The following is a 21,138-nucleotide window of genomic DNA, read 5'->3' on the forward strand; positions in this document are numbered from 1 at the left end:
TTTTCAAAATCTATTCACATCTTTTGTCTTTTCACTCACGATATTTAGCTATTTACATTTCAGCTCAAAAATAATGATAAACATTACAGTATCAATAACTAGTATAGGTGCTCTATCAACATTACTTCTTTTTGATCCTACAACAACCCTATGAGACAAGCATATTTACTCTGTATTTTAAAGATGAAATAACTACTGGGAATGGGCAGAGCTGAAGTTTAGACATGACAGTCTGATTTCAGAGCCTGGAGACACATCAGCATTCCACATACTGTATTTTGAGATAACTCCACTTCATATCACATATTTGACTTCTAGAAATCTTAATTCTGTAATTTAGTTTAGCTCTCTTTGTCCTGAAACTATTTTTAATATCCCCTAGTCCTTCATATTCTCAAATTACCCATTTCAATGATTTATTGGACTTCCTTAAGATTTTTGATAGTTTTTTTAAGACTATATTTTTTAAAGCAATTTTAGGTTTATAATACAATTGAGTGGAGGGTACAGAGACTTCCAATATATCTCCTGCTCTTACACATACATGGTCTTCCCCATTATCAGTTATCACTCAACTGAATAGTACTTTTTTTTTTTACCAACCATAAAACTACATTGACACATCATAATCACCCAAAGTCCATAGTTTACCTAGAGTTCACTTTTGCTGTTATACATTCTATAGTTACACAGTGATATACAACCTTTATAATATCATGCAGGGTATTTTCACTGTCCTAAACATCCCCTGTGCTCTGCCTTTTTATTTATCCCCAACTCACACAACCACTGATCTGTATATTGTGCCCATAATTTTGCCTTATCCAGAAGGTCATATTGCTGGAATTATACAGTATGGATTGGATTGACTTCTTTTAATAGTAACATGAATTTTAGGTTCCTCCCTGTCTTTGCATGGTTGTACATAGCTCCCATCTTTTTTAGCACTGGATAATATTCCATTGTTTGGATGTATCAAAGTTTATCCATTTACCCCCTGAAAGACATACTGGTTTCTTCCAAGTTTTGGCGATCATGAATAAAGCTGTACACATCTATGTTCAGGCTTTTATGTAATAGATTTTCAACTTATTTTGATAAATACTAAGAAGTGTAGTTGCTAGATTATAAGAGCATGTTTCATTTTGTAAGAAATTGCCAAACTATCTTTCAAAGTAGCAGTACCATTTTGCATTCCCACCAGCAATGAATGAGAGTTCCTGTTGCTCCACATCCTTAGCATCATTTGCTATTGTCAGTGTAGTGGATTTTGGCCATTCTAATAGATGTATAGTAGCAGCTCACTATTGTTTTAATTTCCATTTCCCTGATGATATATGATGTGGAGCATCCTTTTGTACACTTATTTGTCATCTTCCTATCTTCTTAAATAGTTGGTAGATATCACGGTGAATTTCTTCCTCTTCCTTCTTCTTCTTCCTATTAAGATCTTTGCCCATTTATTTTTATTTTTTATAATAAATTTATTTTTATTGGTGTTCAATTTTCCAACATACAGAATAACACCCAGTGTTCATCCCGTCAAGTGCCCCCCTCAGTGCCCATCACCCATTCACCTTCGCCCCACACCCTCCTCTCCTTCCACCACACCTAGTTCGTTTCCCAAAGTTAGGAGTCTTTATGTTCTGTCTCCCTTTCTGATATTTCCCACACATTTCTTCTCCCTTCCCTTATATTCCCTTTCACTATTATTTATATTACCCAAATGAATGAGAACATATAATGTTTGTCCTTCTCTGATTGACTTATTTCACTCAGCATAATACCATCCAGTTCCATCCACGTCGAAGCAAATGGTGGGTATTTGTCATTTCTAATGGCTGAGTAATATTCCATTTTATACATAAACCACATCTTCTTTATCCATTCATCTTTCGATGGACACCAAGGCTCCTTCCACAGTTTGGCTAGTGTGGACATTGCTGCTAGAAACATCAGGGTGCAGGTGTCCCGGCGTTTCATTGCATCTGCATCTTTGGGGTAAATCCCCAACAGTGCAATTGCTGGGTCTAGGGCAGGACTATTTTTAACTCTTAGAGGAACCTCCACACAGTTTTCCAGAGTGGCTGCACCAGTTCACATTCCCACCAACAGTGTAAGAGGGTTCCCTTTTTTCCGCATCCTCTCCAACATTTGTGGTTTCCTGCCTTGTTAATTTTCCCCATTCGTATATCACCGTGGTTTTGTTTGTATTTCCCTGATGGCAAGTGATGCAGAGCATTTTCTCATGTACATGTTGGCCATGTCTGTATCTTCCTCTGTGAGATTTCTGTTCATGTCTTTTACCCATTTCATGATTGGATTGTTTGTTTCTTTGGTGTTGAGTTTAAGTTCTTTATAGATCTTGGAAACTAGCCCTTTATCTAATACATCACTTGCAAATATCCTCTCCCATTCTGTAGGTTGTCTTTTAGTTTTGTTGGCTATATCCTTTGCTGTGCAAAAGCTTCTTATCTTAAAAACAAAAAAACAACAAACAAACAAACAAACAAAAAAAAACAGAAACAAAAAACCAAAAGCTTCTTATCTTGATGAAGTCCCAATAGTTCATTTTTGCTTTTGTTTCTTTTGCCTTCGTGGATGTATCTTGCAAGAAGTTACTGTGGCCAAGTTCAAAAAGGGTGTTGCCTGTGTTCTCCACTAGGATTTTGAATATTTTTAAAAATTTATTTATGATATTCACACACACACAGAGAGAGAGAGAGAGAGAGAGGCAGAGACACAGACAGGGAGAAGCAGGCTCCATGCACTGGGAGCCCGACGTGGGACTTGATCCCGGGTCTCCAGGATCGCGCCCTGGGCCAAAGGCAGGCGCCAAACCGCTGCACCACCCAGGGATCCCTCCTCTAGGATTTTGATGAAATCTTGTCTCCCATTTAGATCTTTCATCCATTTTGAGTTTATCTTGGTGTATGGTGAAAGAGAGTGGTCTAGTTTCATTCTTCTGCATGTGGATGTCCAATTTTCCCAGCACCATTTATCGAAGAGACTGTCTTTCTTCCAGTGGATAGTCTTTCCTCCTTTGTCGAATATTAGTTGACCATAAAGTTGAGGGTCCACTTCTGGATTCTCTATTCTGTTCCATTGATCTATGTGTCTGTTATTGTGCCAGTACCACACTGTCTTGATGACCACAGCTTTGTAGTACAACCTGAAATCTGGCATCATGAGGCCCCCAGCTATGGTTTTCCTTTTTAAAATTCCCCTGGCTATTCGGGGTCTTTTCTGATTCCACAAAAATCTTAAAATAATTTGTTCTAACTCTCTGAAGAAAGCCCATGGTATTTTGATAGGGATCGCATTAAACGTGTAAATTGCCCTGGGTAACATTGACATTTTCACAATAGTAATTCTGCCAATCCATGAGCATGGAATATTTTTCCTTCTTTTTGTGTCTTCCTCAATTTCTTTCAGAAGTGTTCTATAGTTTTTAGCGTATAGATCCTTTACCTCTTTGGTTAGGTTTATTCCTAGGTATATTATGCTTTTGGGTGCAATTATAAATGGGATGGACTCCTTAATTTCTCTTTCTTCAGCCTCATTATTAGTGTATAGAAATGCCACTGATTTCTGGGCAATGATTTTGTATCCTGCCATGCTGCCAAATTGCTGTATGAGTTCTAGCAATCTTGGGGTGGAGGCTTTTGGGTTTTCTATGTAGAGTATCATGTCATCAGCGAAGAGGGAGAGTTTGACTTCTTCTTTGCCAATTTTAATGCCTTTAATGTCTTTTTGTTGTCTGATGGCTGAGTCTAGGACTTCCAGTACTATGTTGAATAGCAGTGGTGAGAGTGGACATCCCTGTCTTGTTCCTGATCTTAGGGGAAAGGCTCCCAGTGCTTCCCCATTGAGAATGATATTTGCTGTGGGCTTTTTGTAGATGGTATTTAAAATGTTGAGGAATGTTCCCTCTATCCGTACACTCTGATGAGTTTTGATCAGGAATGGATGCTGTATTTTGTCAAATGCTTTCTCTGCATCTATTGAGAGGATCATATCGTTCTTGGTTTTTCTCTTGCTGATATGATGAATCACATTGATTGTTTTATGAGTGTTGAACCAGCCTTGGGTCCCAGGAATAAATCCTACTTAGTCATGGTGAATAATTTTCTTAATATACTCTCAGATCCTATTGGCTAGTATCGTGTTGAGGATTTTTGCATCCATGTTCATCAGGGACATTGGTCTGTAATTGTTCTTTTTGGTGGGGTCTTTGTCTGGTTTTGGAATTAAGGTGACGCCGGCCTCATAGAACGAATTTGGAAGTACTCCATCTCTTTCTATCTTTCCAAACAGCTTTAGTAGAATAGGTATGGTTTCTTCTTTAAACGTTTGATAGAATTCCCCAGGGAAGCCATCTGGCCCTGGACTTTTGTGTCTTGGGAGGTTTTTGATGACTGCTTCAATTTCCTCCCTGGTTATTGGCCTGTTCAGGTTTTCGATTTCTTCCTGTTCCAGTTTTGGTAGTTTGTGGCTTTCCAGAAATGCGTCCATTTCTTCTAGATTGCCTAATTTATCGGCGTATAGCTGTTCATAATATGTTTTTAAAATCGTTTGTATTTCCTTGGTGTTGGTAGTGATCTCTCCTTCTCATTCATGATTTTTGTATTTGAGTCTTCTCTCTCTTCTTTTTAATAAGGCTGGCTAAGGGTTTATCTATCTTATTAATTCTTTCAAAGAACCAAATCCTGGTTTGTGGATCTGTTCAAAAGTTCTTCTGGTCTCGATTTCGTTGAGTTCTGCTCGAATCTTTATTAACTCTCTTCTTCTGCTGGGAGTAGGATCTATTTGCTGTTTTTTCTCTAGCTCCTTTATGTGTAAGGTTAGCTTTTGTCTTTGAGTTCTTTCCAGTTTTTGAATGGCTGCTTGTATTGCGATGTATTTCCCCCTCAGGACTGCTTTTGCTGCATCCCAAAGATTTTGAATGGTTGTATCTTCATTCTCATTAGTTTCCATGAATCTTTTAAATTCTTCCTTAATTTCCTGGTTGACCCTTTCATCTTTTAGCAGATGGTCCTTAAAACTTTGTGTTTGAGGTCCTTCCAAACTTCTTGTTGTGATTTAGTTCTAATTTCAAGGCATTGTGGTCTGAGAATATGCAGTGGATGATCCCAATCTTTTGGTATTGGTTCAGACCCGATTTGTGGCCCAGTATGTGGTCTATTCTGGAGAAAGTTCCATGTGCACTTGAGAAGAATGTATATTCAGTTGAGTTTGGATGTAAAGTTATGTAGATATCTGTGAAATCCATCTTCTCCATTGTATCATTTAAAGCTCTCATTTCTTTGGAGATGTTGTGCTTAGAAGACCTATTGAGTATAGAAAGAGCTAGATTGAAGTCACCAAGTATAAGTGTATTATTATTTAAGTATTTCTTCACTTTGGTTTTTGATTGATTGATATATTTGGCTGATCCCACATTCGGGTCATATATATTGAGGATTGTTAAGTCCTCTTGTTGGATAGATCCTTTGAGTATGAGATAGTGTCCCTCTTCATCTCTCACTACAGTCTTCGGGGTAAATTTTAGTTTATCTGATATAAGGATGGCTACCCCTGCTTTCTTTTGAGGACCACTCGAATGGTAAATGGTTCTCCAACCTTTTATTTTCAGGCTGTAAGTGTCCTCTGTCTAAAATGAGTCTCTTGTAGACAGCAAATAGATGGGTCCTGCTTTTTTATCCAGTCTGAAACCCTGTGCCTTTTAATGGGGTCATTAAGCCCATTCACGTTCAGAGTTACTATTGAAAGATAGGAGTTTAGTGTCATCATGATATCTATTCAGTCCTTGTTTTTGTGCATTGTTCCACTGAACTCCTTCTTAAAGGGGAATTTTGAGAGTCCCCCTTAAAATTTCTTGCAGAGCTGGTTTGGAGGTCACATATTCTTTCAGTTCCTGCCTGTCTTGGAAGCTCTTTATCTCTCCTTCCATTCTGAATGAGAGCCTCGCTGGATAAAGTATTGGTTGCATGTTCTTCTCATTTAGGACCCTGAATATATCCTGCCAGCCCTTTCTGGCTTGCCAGGTCTCTGTGGAGAGGTCTCCTCTTACCCTAATACTCCTCCCCATAAAAGTCAGGGATTTCTTGTCTCTTGCTGCTTTAAGGATCTTCTCTTTATCTTTGGAATTTGCAAGCTTCACTATTAAATGTTGAGGTGTTGAACAGTTTTTATTGATTTTAGGGGAGGATCTCTCTATTTCCTGGTTCTAAATGCCTGTTTCCCTTCCAGATTAGGAAAGTTTCCAGCTATGATTTGTTCATATACATATTCTGGCCCTCTGGCCCTTTCGGCGCCCTCGGGAACCCCAATTAAACGTAGGTTTTTCTTCCTCAGGCTGTCATTTATTTCCCTTAATCTATCCTCATGGTCTTTTAATTGTTTGTCTCTTTTTTCCTCAGTTTCCCTCTTTGCCATCAACTTGTCTTCTATGTCACTCACTCGTTCTTCCACCTCGTTAATCCTCGTTGTTAGGACTTCTAGTTTGGATTGCATCTCATTCAATTGATTTTTAATTTCTGCCTGATTAGATCTAAATTCTGTAGTCATGAAGTCTCTTGAGTCCTTGATGCTTTTTTCTAGGGCCACCAGTAGCTGTATAATAGTGCTTCTGAATTGGCTTTCTGACATTGAATTGTAATCCAGATTTTGTAACTCTGTGGGAAAGAGGACTGTTTCTGATTCTTTCTTTTGAGATGATGTTTTCCTTTAGTCATTTTGCTCAGTGGCCAGAAACAAGTTGTATTGGGAAAAGGATAAAAAGAGAGGAGAGAAAGAAGAAAAGAGAAGAAGAAAAAAGGAAGAAAAAAATAAAAAAGAGAGAAGTTCTGGGGTAGGAGGCCTGTTGTGCTGATTTTCAGGTGTTAGCACTTGGGGGAGCTGCTCTGCCCCCTGCCTGGTGTGGGGCTCAGTGGGGGTGTTTACCCCGTGAGGCCCCAGGAGGAACAATCGCAGTGGCGGGGCCAGCTCTGCAGCCCTGGAGTCCCACCCCCCCCCCCCCGCAGTAGCTTGGGGGCTCTCCGTCTGCAGGGCCTGGAGGCTCCGGGGCGGGGCCGCTGATCTGCTCAGCTCCGGGCAGGAGCGTCCTCGCTGTCCTGGGCCCTCCTGGTCTCTGCGTGTCCTGGGGGGAGGCCGGATCCTGAGCTGTGTCCCGGTCCCTGTGCTCCGGGGCCTGCGCTGTTGGATTCGCGCTCCCGCCCCGCAGCCCCCTCCGCGGAGCCGCCGCCCGAGCCCCTCCGAGCTGCTCCGGGTCCCGCCGAGCGCTGCAGCCCTTAGGGAGCTCGGCGCACTCTCCCGGGGCGCAGGTGCCTGTTAGTGTCCCCGAGAGCCCGAGGGCATCCCCGCCCCCCTGGGTCCTGCTCCACCTCCCTGCGGGCCCCTTTCCGCCCGGGAAGGTTGGTGCAGCTCCTGCTTCTCTGGGACGGGGCTCTCCTGTCCTGGGGACACTCGCCCCGGCCTCAGCCCGGCTCCTCGCGGGGCCCCTCCCCCTTGGAGGCCTTTTGTGTCTTTATTTCTTTTTCCCCGTCTCCTACCTTGATAGAAGCGCGAACTCTTCTCACTGCAGCATTCCAGCTGTTCTCTCTTTAAATCTCAGGCCGAATTCGTAGATTTTTCAGGATGATTTGAAGGTTATCTAGGTAATTTGGTGGGGACAGGTGACTTGGGGACCCTACTCTTCCGCCAACCTTCCCCTCCCCCTCTTTGCCCATATTTCATTGGATTTATTGTTGAACTTTAAGATTGTTGAGTTGTATAATTTAGATAATCCTTTATCAGCTGTGTCTTCTGCAAATATATCCTCCCAGTGTAGGCTTCTCTTCTCACTTTCTATCACAAAGTTGATGTTTTGAATTTTAATAAAGTCCCGCTTTTCAATTATTACTTTCATGGATCTTGTCTTTGATGTTGAACCTAAAAAGATACCACCATACCCCAAATACATGTACGTTTTTTCCTATGTTATCTTCTAGGAGATTTTAGTTTTACATTTCACATTTAGGTCTGTGATCCATTTGGAATTACTTTTTGTGTCGGTTTGTGTCTTCATTTATTTTCATGTGGATGTCCAGTTGTTCCAGCACCATGTGTTGAAGAAACTGTTTTTGTTTCATTGTGTTGCCTTTGTTCTTTGGTTAAACATCAGCTTGCTGTGTTTGTGGAAGACTACTTAGGGCTCTGTTCTATTCCATTTATCTATTTATCTATTCTTTCATCAATACCACTTTGTCTTGATTAATATAGCTTTATAGGAAGTCTTCAAGTCAGATAGCATCAGTCCCCCAGTTTTGTTCTTCTCCTTTAATATTATATTAACTATTCTAGGTCTTTTGCCTCTCTTTACGAACTTCAGAATTAGTTTTTCAATATCCACAAAATGCTTGCTGGAATTTTGATTGGAGTTGCATTGAATTTATAGGTCAAGTTGGAAAGAGATATTTGTGTATAGTTTCCTTTCTTATAATGTGTTTGTTTGTTTTGGGACAAGAATAACCATGTCCTCATGGAATGAATTAGGAACTATTCCTTCTACTTCCTACTTTTGAAATAAAATGTAGATTATTCATATAATGTATCTCTTAAATAGTTGGTAGATATCACAAATGCACTCATATGGGTCTGAGTCTTTTAGTTTTGGTGGATTATTAATTAGTGATTCAGTTTCTCTTATAGCTACAAGCATAGTCAGATCATTTGTTCTTGTGTGAGTTTTGGCAAATTGTGCCTTTCATAGTGTTAGTACATTTTATCTGTGTGATCAAATTAGTGGGAAAAGAGTTATTTCTAGTTTTCCTTTATTATCTTTTTAATTTCCATAGGATCTAGAGTGATGTCCCCACTTTCATTTCTGTTTGTTAGTATTCACTCTGTTTTGTCTTAGCATGGCTAAAGATTTATCAGTTTTTATCTTTAAATAAATAGCTTTTGGTATCATTGATTTTCTCTATTGATTTTCCGTTTTCAATTTCACTGAATTCTGCTATCGCTTTTTAGTTTTTTTTTTCCCTTTTCCTTTTTTTGGACTTAATTTGCTCTTCTTGTTCTAGTTTTCCAGGTACAGATTTATAGTCCTAGCCACAATAATCAGACAAGAAAAAGAAATAAAAGACATATGTATTGGTAAAGAAGAAGTTAGATAGTTTTAGATCTTTCTTCTTTCTAATATATCCATTTAATACTACAAATTTCCCTCTAAATATCATTTTCTCTGAATTGCACAAATTTTGATGTTTTGTTTTCATCTCAGTTTAGTTCAAAATATTTTTTTAATTTTTCTTGACATTTCTTATTTGATTCATCTGTTACTTAGAAATGTGTTGTTTAACCTCCATGTATCTTAGGATTTTAACTATCTCTCTCACTGATTTCTAGTTTAATTCAATTGTTGTATGAGAAGACATTCTGTATGATTTGTATTATTTTTTTTTCAATTTGATAGGTTTGTTTTATGGTCCATAGTTTGATCTGTCCTGGCAACTGCTCCATGTTAGCTTAAGAGAAATCTGTATTCTGCTGTTGTTGGATGAAGTAGTCTATAGTTGTCATTTATGTCCAGCTGATTGATTCTGCTGTTGAGTTCAGCTATGTCTATATTGACTTTCTGCCTGTTGGGTCTGTCCATTTCTAAGAGAGATGTTGAGGTCTCCAGCTATGATAGTAGATTCATCTCTTTCACCCTGCAGTTTTATCAATTTTTATCTCATGTAATTTGGATGCTCTATTGTTAGGTCCTTACATGTTAAAAATTGTTACGTCTTCTTGTAAAATTGATCCCTTTATCACTGGTAGTTTTTTGTTTTTTTATTTGGAACACTTCTCTCTTTGCTTTTAAATATACCTCAACAGGAGACTACAATGTGATTTTTTAAATCTATTTTTTAAATTATGGTAAAATACATAGCACACAAAACTTAACAGTTTTCAAGTGTACAGTTCAGTGGCACTTAGTACATTCATATTATCATGCGATCATTACCATACCATATCCAAGAATTTATGGCGAAAAACTGAAACTCTGTACCTATTTTAAAAAGCCACCTTTTCATCCTCCCCCCCTTTTTTTCAGGTTTCTATTCAAATTTTATGTTTTCTTGTTTTGGTCCTTTTTTTTTTTTTTTTAGTTTTTATTAAAGGAACAGGAGGAGGGGGACAATGGTCTCTCAGGCTGCAGGGAAGAGCCTCAGTTTCCCCAATCCCTCTGTTGAAGATGCTCATTGAGCTTGTGGTGTAAACTGTGTGGGGAAGGTGGCTTGTAGTGCTAGAAGAGTCAGAGATAGGATCTATGACCCATCCAGCCCTCACAAGAAGACTCAGTGGGCAGGGGGCAAGCCCCCTGGACTCTGACTCAGGCTTACTTGAGGGCTGAGGGCTGATGGTCCTGGTAGGCACCATGTTACTTTCTGTCTCTATGGCTTTGACTACTTTAGATCATATAGTATTTGTCTTTTTGTGACTGGTACATTTCACTTAGCATAATGTCTTCAGGGTTTATCTATGTTGTGGGTTAGGTTGGATACCCTTCCTTTGTAGGGTAAATAAACATTTCATTGTATGAGTTAACATATTTTATTTATCATTCATCTGTTATTGGGAATTTGGATTGCTTCTACATTTTGACTATAATGAGTAACGGTGCTATGCACATGGGTGTAAAAATATCCAGTTCTTTGGGTACCTGGAAGAGGAATTGTTGGATAATACTGTAGTTATATCTTTAGTCTTTGAGGAATTGCCTAATATCTATAGTGACTGCACCATGTTACTTATCAACAAGAGTCTGCAAGGATTTCAGTTTTTCTACATCCTCACCAACACTTATTTATTTTCTTTCTTTCTTTCTTTCTTTCTTTCTTTCTTTCTTTCTTTCTTTCCTTCCTTCCTTCCTTCCTTCCTTCTTTCTTTTCTTTCTTTCTTTCTTTCCTTCTTTCTTTCTTTCTTTCTTTCTTTCTTTCTTTCTTCTTTCTTTCTTTCTCTTTTTCTTTCTTTCTTTCTTTCTTTCTTTCTTTCTTTCTTTCTTTCTTTCTTTTTTCCTTTCCTTTCCTTTCCTTTCCTTTCCTTTCCTTTCCTTTCCTTTCCTTTCTTCTTTCCTTTCCTTTCCCTTCCTTTCCTTCCTCTTTTCTTTCCCTTTCCTTTCCTCTTTCTTTCCTTTCTTCCTTTTTCTTCCTTCCTTCTTTCCTTTCTTTCTTTCTCTCTTTCTCTTTCTTTTTTCCTTCCTTCTTTTTTTTAATAGCTATTCTAACAGCTGTGGGGTGTCACATTGAAGTTGTTTTGTTATTGCTGACTTTAATATCCATCTAAGGTAATGAGTCCTCTTTAATAGTGAGTGATTTTTCCTGGTACTTACCAGGCCCATACCAGCTCATATAGATAGACAGCCATTTATTATAATTGCAGTGTGAATAATGGCCCATAAAAACCCCTTCTACAAGGTCTACTCAGTGACCTCCTGGGGCATGGGGAAGATACATCTAACTTCCACAGGCAGACCACTCCTTTCCTTGACACCACTGGTTGTTTATCCTCCAGCAGGAAACCAGGAGAATGATTAAGCTATGAATGTGTATTTAAGATGTTAATTGCATTGAAATTTTCACATTATACTTCTAAAATGCTTATAGGTTGAATTTTTTGTGTTAGGTTTTATTTCCCTTAAAAGTTGCCCAAAACAACCACTGTGGGACACCTGCGTGGTTCAGTGGTTGAGCATCTGCCTTTGGCTCAGGTTCTGGGATCCAGTCCTGTATCGGGTTTCCTGCAGGGAGCCTGCTTCTTCCTCTGCCTATGTCTCTGCCTCTCTCTCTGTGTCTTCTGTGAATGAATATATAAAATCTTTAAAAAGAAAGAAGGAAAGAAAAGAAACGACCACTGTTTGCCAAACAGTGCCCATTGTTTGACAGTGTTCTGAAAGTTCAAGACAGTGTAAGAATAACATAAAAAGAAAAAAAGAATAAATATTGCCAAGGATTAAATAAAACCCATGTAATAAAAAGACAAAATGGGGGTGGGGTGCTTGCTGGCTGAGTTAGAAAGCATGCAACTCTTGGTCTTGGAGTTGTGAATTTTATCCCCACATTGGATGTAGAGATAACTTAAAGTCTAAAAAAAAGACAATATAATTCTCTAATTATAAATCCTATGTATTGAAAATTTAATAAAACTATCTAGAGTCCAGCACATTAGCCAGGGACAATATAATTATATTAAAAAAAACCATAGGTTTTACCAATTTTTTTATTTATTTTATGTGTGCTATTGTTTCAAGTGTGTCTTGTCTTTCATTTTGTATCTATATTAACTTTTTATCTTCATTTCTAATAACTCTATCCCTCCACAACCATTTTAATATATATGCTTAGTTGTATGCATTCTATAATATATGTGCTGCTCTTTTTGAATGTTTTAACTTTCATTTTACTATTTTTTTCTCTTCAATCTGTATATTAAAGATACATCTTTGTTTTAATATATGCATCCAGTTGATTATATCCCATGCTGCAAAACATTCTACAAGGTGTACTCATTGTGTTTTGCCACTTCATCCTCCATTTATCTAACTTCCACAGAGCCTGAGCATCTCCTTATAAGCCATTTGATCTTTAAAGTTTCTTCTTACATAAATTATTTGTAAATATCTCTTACATATTTTTTTCTGCCTTGTCATTTTCGTATTGAACTTTTTGGAAGTATTTTTATAGTTAAGTTTTTGGTATTTAACCTTTTAATATTTCTATTGCTGCCATAGTAAGACATTATTGCTATTTTTTCTCATTTTTTTAAGTCTACATTTTATTATTATTTTTTTTAGGCTGGTTTTGGTCTTTAACTTAAAGTATATACTTATGCTCATCTATCCCTATTAATTTCTTCCCCTTAACTAGGTAAGCCATTTACCATGCTCTTGTGGCAAAGTTACTTCTATTCTTTCCTTCTGTCCTTCTTTCTTTTCTGCCCTAAGAACTGATTATGTTAATATTTTCTATATTTTTGACTCTGGATTATTTGTAATAACTTTCTCTGTTCTTTGGTCCCGACTTTTATATTTTAAGATTTTACATTTATTTTTTAAGATTTTATTTATTTATTCATGAGAGACACACAGAGAGAGAGGGAGAGAGAGAGGGAGAGAGAGAGAGAGAGGCAGAGGCACAGGCAGAGGGAGAAGCAGGCTCCATGGAGGGAGCCTGATGTGGGACCTGATCCTGGGACTCCAGCATCATGCCCTGGGCTGAAGGCAGGCACTAAACTGCTAAGCCACCCAGGGATCCCCAGATTTTATGTATTTATTTTAGAATCTCAGACATTTTCCACACTGAGCATGAACCTGACACCAGGCTTGATCTCATGACCCTGAGATCATGACCTGAGCTGGATGCTTAACTGACTGAGCCACCCAGGCACGCCCTAACTTTTATATTTTAAAACTGATCTTACTTTCTATATCTTCTGTGAGATTCCCTTAGATCTTTTTTTCTTGTTAGCATATACTCCAGTATTTGTGAAGGGCTCTCTTTTATGTCAAATTTGAAGTCCTGTATATCTGATGATCACTTTTTTATGCCTTCATATTTGACTGCCAGCATGGCTCTAACATAAAACTCAAGATTCAAGGTCATTTCCTTGAATACATGCAGTTATTAGTTTACTGTCTTCTTGTATCCAAGGTTGCTATGAAGAAGTCTGATTTCTATCTAATTATTGACCTTTCCATTTTCTGGAAACATTTAGCATTTTTTTCCTTTGATATTCTTAAATTTTACTATAGCGCATAAGTGCATGTGTCTTTCTTTTTTATCTCATTTGACACTTCATGATCTCTTTCAGTGTTCTCTCACTTCTGAAATATTATCTTTAATATTTTTGTTTCTATTTCTCTTATTTCTTAATCTTTGTAGAACTTCCTTTATCCATATATGTTTTCTATTTTTATCCTTAAAATATCATTTTGATTTTTAATATTTCATACTCTTCATTTTCCTGCTGACTTCTCTAAAAGTTTTGGAATCAGATCTTTCTACTCATTAATTAATTTTCCAATTGTGACTGTCCTGCTGTTTTCAAACCTGTTTTATTCTTTGTGTACATATTATATTTTTCTTACCCAATATTTCAATTTAGTTGCTTTCATCATTTCCTGTTTTATTTTATATTATTATATCTTTGCTTATCTTCTTAGGTGTATACATGAAGCCTTTTATTTTTATTTTTTCTATATACTTTTTAAGTATTTAATTTCCAGTTAATATACAATGCAATATTAGTTTCAGGTGTACAGTATAGGGATTCAACACTTCCATTCAACACCCAGTGCTAAAACTCTGATCTAATTTGTTTTTAAATTTTTGCTTTAGATGTTATACGTTATTCAATTATTGTCATCTTGTAATGGTCTTTTGGCCTATGATAGCCTAGTAACTTTGACCTGTGAACTCATACATTTGGTGAAAGCCAACCCTTTGCCAGCAACCCACTCACCACTGTAACACACGTTGCCATATATCTATAAATAAATGTTATAATAAGTATGTAACTTATTTATTAAAAAGACTAAAATTCTAGTTAAGTGGCATGAAGAGTCCTGACCAAGCCAAAAAACAAATGATAACTCAAGGTAAAATAAGTCAATATTTAAAATTTTAGTTATTCATTAAATTATTTTAAGATTCATTTGGGAGACTGAATGTATGAGAAAACCCAAAGAGGGATCCCTGGGTGGCGCAGCGGTTTGGCGCCTGCCTTTGGCCCAGGGCGCGATCCTGGAGACCCGGGATCGAATCCCACGTCAGGCTCCCGGTGCATGGAGCCTGCTTCTCCCTCTGCTTGTGTCTCTGCCTCTCTTTCTCTCTCTCTGTGACTATCATAAATAAATAAAAAAAAAAAAAAAAAAAAGAAAACCCAAAGAACAAAAAAAAAAAAAAAATGAGGATGAAAATGTGATGTATTAAAAGAAACAGAAAATGTGATGTATTAAAAGGCAACATTAAGACAGTCAATTCAGGCATAGCAATTTTACCTCCCTTCATGTCTTCGGTCTTTTTTTTAAATTTTTTTTTATTATTTATTTACGATAGTCACAGAGAGAAAGAGAGAGAGAGCGGCAGAGACACAGGAAGAGGGAGAAGCAGGGTCCATGCACCGGGAGCCCGACGTTGATCCCAGGTCTCCAGGATCGCGCCCTGAGCCAAAGGCAGGCGCCAAACCGCTGCGCCACCCAGGGATCCCCATGTCTTCGGTCTTTTGCACTTATATTTATGCCTTAATTACTTCCTTTATATAAATTGAAAACCAAATTAGATGGTATTTTAATTTTTCCTCAACCATCAAAATAACAAAATTCAAGAGGATAAGAAATGTTTATTATATTTACGAATATTTTAGCTGTGTTTTTTTGTTCATTCTTTATATTCTAAGATTCATTCTTTTATCATCTCCTTTATGCTTAAAGAAACTCCTTTAGACATTCATTTAAGGTATGTCTACTGGTGACAAATTCTCATAGTTTTCCTTTACTTGAAAAAGTCTTGGAAGGAGGGGTCTTGGAGCCACTGGACCTGATTTGGGTTGAAGTCTAGGCTCTGCTCAGCCTTGTTTTGGGGAATGGCGACAGAGTTTTAGTATGTCTTACTGCTTTTCTTTTCATGACACTAAAGAGAAACTTTAACATACAGTATGAGGCAAATACATTGCCAAAAGAAATATGCAGTATGAAAAAAAACGGTCAATATATATAACATAATACATGGGAAATCAGTTCAAAGTTGGGTAAATGACTGAATTATGAGAAGAGAGTATTCCTTCAATTTCTATAATTTAATTATTATATTATGCCTATTTTTACTAGTGTGGCCAATCACTTTTCATATGTTTATTATTTTGGGGTGTTGAATTTAACATCCATATGAATGAATGCAAGAGATATATCCTTGGCCAGTGGCAGAATCATGAGTTGAAAGTAAGAGGGTTTTTGTGTTGTTTTGTTTTGTTTTTTTCCAATTTGGAAAGAATCAGAATATTAAGTGAATGAAACACAATGTATGTGGAGCACAAATTAGATTGATATATTATTACTGTTCTAAAAAATTGTTCTGATATATATTAATACATACCAGAAAATAAATAAAATAAAATCTGTATATAACTTTTCTAGTAATTTGTTTTTATGACTTTCTCCACAAGTTAGTCTCCTTTTTTCCACCTTTTTATTCCTGGTATCTAACATAGTGCATGTGAACATCAAATATTTGCAGAATAAATGAATGGATGAATGATAAGCCAGTAAGTAAATAAACTTCCATTTTACATTTGGATACATATAATTTTGATAATTATGAGGAATGATAGCAAATATATTAGAATGATATTCTATAGTAAAGTGCCATTTGGTTGATCCATGATTGGTTTTCAAAAGAATTCACCCTTGCTTTCTTTTCTTACTACATAAAATGATAATGGATATATTATTCGAATATCTTTTTCACTAGAAGGTCAGTTGTAAGATTGTAAGGTTTTTATGTTATTGATTAAAGTGATCACACGACCTTCTGTGATGGTATTTGTGAAAACCCTACGGGGATTTGTCATAGTTAATGAGTGGCTCTAGAAACTTCAGAAGTAGATTAATAGAAAATATTAGCAAAGTGAATTAAGTTTGTAAATTGAGACAGACTTTATCAATATCCATGCCTTATTATGTTGCTATGTGTCAGACAGGCCTCTCTACTTTAATCTTTAACTAATCATTCCTTTGATTCCACATCACTACAACATCATGACAGTCAAAGATTAACCTTGAAAAAGGCTTCTCTTCTTCAGTCATCAAGAAAAATATGATATTCCATTAAGTAGGTGTGAATTTCCCATTCCCTTCAAGGCAAAAGTTACATGAGTCTCTGGGTATAAAGATTTATCTTTTTTTTTTTTTTGAAAGGATGTTCAGAAATCTGTCTAGACACCATTAGTTGTTTTGCAAAGTTAATTTTGGATTAACTGATAGTTGGCCCCACTTTCTCTGTAATTCAGCTAAGGAAGAACTCCTGGATTGGGTCTTCCTCAGAAGAACAATGTGTCAGCCTTATTTATCAACATTAGTGCCCAAAAAGCACAGATCTATGGAAATGTCACTCCTTTGGATCCCTTTTAAAATTATTTCTCCTTTTTCTTCAGCTTATATTTAAAAGTACCTATAAATTATGTATTTCACAGTTGCATGCCATAAATCTATTGGAACAGCTTGCTTGATTTTCTGGCTGCCATTCCCCTCAGTATTCCCCTCAATTCCACAAGTTTTATTACAAGCTTCAGACACAAAGGTTTTATTCGTTGTTGTTGATGCTAAAAACAAAATAGTGGACCCTGAGATATTAAGTATTTGGGGCTAACCATATAGCAATCATATTATAATATAATTTTTAAATACCCAACCATATAGCAATCATATTATAATATAATTTTTAAATACCCAAATTAACAGAATAACAATTTTTGAAATCTTACTAATCTTAGAGAGCATCACTTTGCCACCATGGCTCACTTCACAATCTCTTTGTTGTATCCATCAGGAATAGAGAACTCTCCCACGTATTTCTCCTTTAATCCTTTTTTCTCTTTCCCTATGGAAATTATATCGACTCTTTGATGGAAGATACAATCTAAATAATTACAGAATGTGAATAGAAGGTTGAGGGAGCATCCAGAGCCATAAACCAGGGCTTCTGTAAAATGGTAAGATCCCTTAAGATATCAAGAATTTTGCATTCATGCGAAGGAGAGATAGAATGACCTGGATAGAGCCCTTTTAAATAGTGGTGTCTCTGAAAACACCAAAGCAGATTTATCAGTACTTCTTGTAGGAAGCACTGTAGTAAATTAACATGCCTTCTTTGCTTTGATGAGATCAAGTATAGCATTGATATTGTTGGACTTCCACTGTTTGTTTTTTAATCAGTTTTCACTAATAAAATGCCTCTGTTCTAAATGATTGATTTTTTTTTCTTTTGTGTTTACTCTAATACACATTTGTTACCTTCAGACAGAAAAAGCACTTTCAAGAGTATGGCAAGAGAGTGAGCAGAACTCCAGTGGTCATTGGCAAAAGGCTGTCATCCTGCTAGGAAAGCTAAGGAATCTTGAAGTCATATTCCAAGGTATCAGAACAAGAGATCTAGGAGGAGGAGCTGCAATTGATCACATTGAATTTAAAAACTGCATGACTGGTAAGTTTCTGGAAATCTCTTCTACTTGGAACAGTTTTCATACTCTAGCCATTTTATCTTTACTTCTCATTTACAAAATATTCTGCTGTTACATATTTGGTACCTCCATAAAAATAAGTTGGAAGCATCATTCCATAATTGTTGAACTTACATGTTAAGAGAGGATAGCTTCTCCCTCCCACAAGTGCACAAACATTTAATTCCTTCCTTTGTTCCAGACCATCCCTTTTCTAACATGTAGAAGTGTTCTTCTTTGCACTTTTTTTCCTTTGCACTATTTTTCAACATGAATTAAGTGTATGCCTAATATTTACATACGTTTATCTAAAGTAATCTAAAGTGAGCCAGTAAAAAAAATGTTTGAAAGCTGTCACTTAGTGGATATATGAGAAATAAATTCAACCAGGTGTAATTCAAGCAGAACTTGAGTTGAGATCAGACTTTGGGTATTTATGCTACTACAGCAAGTGAACAGCAACTTGAAGAGTTTTGCTATCATTTATCTCACTTCAAAAGTGTGAAGTTTAACTCTACTTAGATTTTCTTTACAAAACTCCCCAGAAAATGTCAAAAATAATTATAAATATCCTTGTACAGTTTCACAACTGGCAAAGTTCTTTTGGAGGCACTATTCCATTTGATTTTCCAAAATAGTGCCATGTGACATACACTGCCAATGAGTTCTACACAGATTCACTCAGAGGCAGATCCTGAAATAGGAAGCTAAAGTTAAGTGCTGTTTAATTTTATTACTGCTCTTACACTAAAGTATCATTTCACTGAGGTATTTCAAAATGCCATAAGTTTGGTTTTTGGTGATGTTACAGCAACGGCTCTTTTATAAGCAAGGCTGCTTCAAAGATCCAGGTGATCTAGGGAGCACAGAGCTCTGAGTATCCATGTCAGGAGAGGGATGGGATTTGGGCTTGGAGATGTTTGGGAGAGAGTACTGGATAACAGAAAATGAGGTTATAAACATATAATCATGAAAATTTATCTTAGAAGATATGTGCTTATTCTAGAAGAATGTGCTTCTTCGGTTCATTGCTAGTCACCTTCCTAGTAATATGCTAAATTTCTGTTATAGTTAGTTCAATCTATAAATGATTCTGACAACTTTAAAAATATCTTCAAAACTTTTTTCTAAGATTTTAGAAAGAAAGAAGCTTTATTAAACAAGAGAGATTCCTTTCCTCCTAAGGGAGGCAGAATGATTATTAGACGGGTTGATTCAGGACAGAAGAAATCTGAGAGTTATTATTCCAACTTTTCCAGTTTCGTAGAGAAGTTTGCACTGTTTTTTTCCCTCTATTCCTGTAAAGTCCTGTGAGAATTTACATGATTCTAGTTAATTTTTCTCAGCTCAATACAATGCTCTGCTTACTGAGAAATACTTTAATGTCTTATGTTTAGTGATAAACTACATTTGGGGGCTATAGTTCTTTCTGTGTCCTCAAAATAAAGAGGCCAGTTGTGGCCAATTGTACTTAAATACGGACAGTTGTGTAACAAATATGTCTTAGGACAAAGTAACTATTGCTTTATTATTATTATTATTATTATTATTATTATTATTTAATATTTTATTTATTTATTCATGAGAGACAGAGAGAGAGAGAGAGGCAGAGACACAGGCAGAGGGAGAAGCAGGCTCCATGCAGGGAGCCCAATGTGGGACTCGATCCTGAGCCTCCAGGATCACATCCTGGGCCGAAGACGATGCTAAACTGCTGAGCCACCCAGGCTGCCCAACCATTGCTTTATTAAAAAGCAGTTAAAGCCCAATCTTCTATAAATAATAAGGGTTTTCAAATTATGTTTTTGTTAGGATAGAAAGAGGAAAAAAAAAACATTATGAGAAAGTGTGAAAGAATATCTATGGAACTAAAAGAAAATGATTATTTTGTCTCCTTAGTTCTGTACTATATGCTAGTAAAATATTAGTATTACTCAGAATATGTAACCTTAAGCTCCTTGGCACTATCACCAATTTAGAAGTAAATGGCATTTAATTAAACACCTAAAAATCAGAGAGGCACTACAGAACAGTGGTTAAGAACAAGGAGTCTTGGGGCATCTGGGTGGCTCAGTAGGTTAAGTGTCTGACTCTTAATTTCAGCTCAAGTCATGATTTCAGGGTGGTGAAATCAAGCTCCCCATGCAGCAGGGAATCTGCTTCCCTCCTTTTTCCCCTCCCCCTCCTTATGCTCTCTCTGTCTCTCTCTAAAATAAATAAAATAAATCTTAAAAAAAGAACAACAAACAAACAAGGAGTCTTGGGGAGGCACCTGGATGGCTCCACTGGTTAGGCATCCAACTCTTGATTTCAGCTCAGGTGATGTTCTCAGCTCAGGCTATGATCTCAGGGTTGTGAGACTGGGCTCCATGCTCAGCAGGAGTCGACTTGGGATTCTCTCTCTTCCCTGTCCTTCTGCCCCTGCCCCCCTCCCTCTTTCACTTGCCCACTCTCTGTACTAGGTAACCAACATTGCCATAAAGTCTATCATGGAATTATTGCTGTTTTCTATTTGAGGTGAAGAACTTAAAACATTACTTCCTATTTATTTCTCTGTCACATACTGCTGATAACAGAAGACCATATATTATATGATACAATTTATATGAAATATACACAACAGCAGATATATATATATATATATATATATATATATATATATATATGAGAGAGAGAGAGAGAGAAAGTATATTAGTGGTTGCTTAGGACTGAAGGGAAGAGGGGTGAGGAGTGACTACTAATGACTATTGGCATTTCTGCATTGGATGATGAAAATAGTCTACATTTTTTATGGCAGTTGTTGCACAACTTTGTAAATATACTAAAGCCATAAAATTATAAACTTAATATAGGTGACCTTAATGGTATATAAATTCTAAATGCTAAATCAATATA

At 36.8% G+C, this 21,138-nt stretch overlaps 1 protein-coding gene across 1 annotated transcript in view; it reads left to right on the forward strand.

Annotated features, from left to right (window-relative positions):
* Positions 1 to 21,138, forward strand: part of MALRD1 (MAM and LDL receptor class A domain containing 1) — a 255,513-nt gene that overhangs the window by 203,518 nt on the left and 30,857 nt on the right. The window contains exon 6 of the transcript XR_005989641.1: positions 18,044 to 18,227. The gene's annotated coding sequence lies outside the window, so the exon portion shown is untranslated. The remainder of the gene's footprint in view (positions 1 to 18,043; positions 18,228 to 21,138) is intronic.

The sequence above is a fragment of the Vulpes lagopus genome, chromosome 8, assembly GCF_018345385.1.
Source record: "Vulpes lagopus strain Blue_001 chromosome 8, ASM1834538v1, whole genome shotgun sequence".
NCBI classification, from domain to species: Eukaryota; Metazoa; Chordata; class Mammalia; order Carnivora; family Canidae; genus Vulpes; species Vulpes lagopus.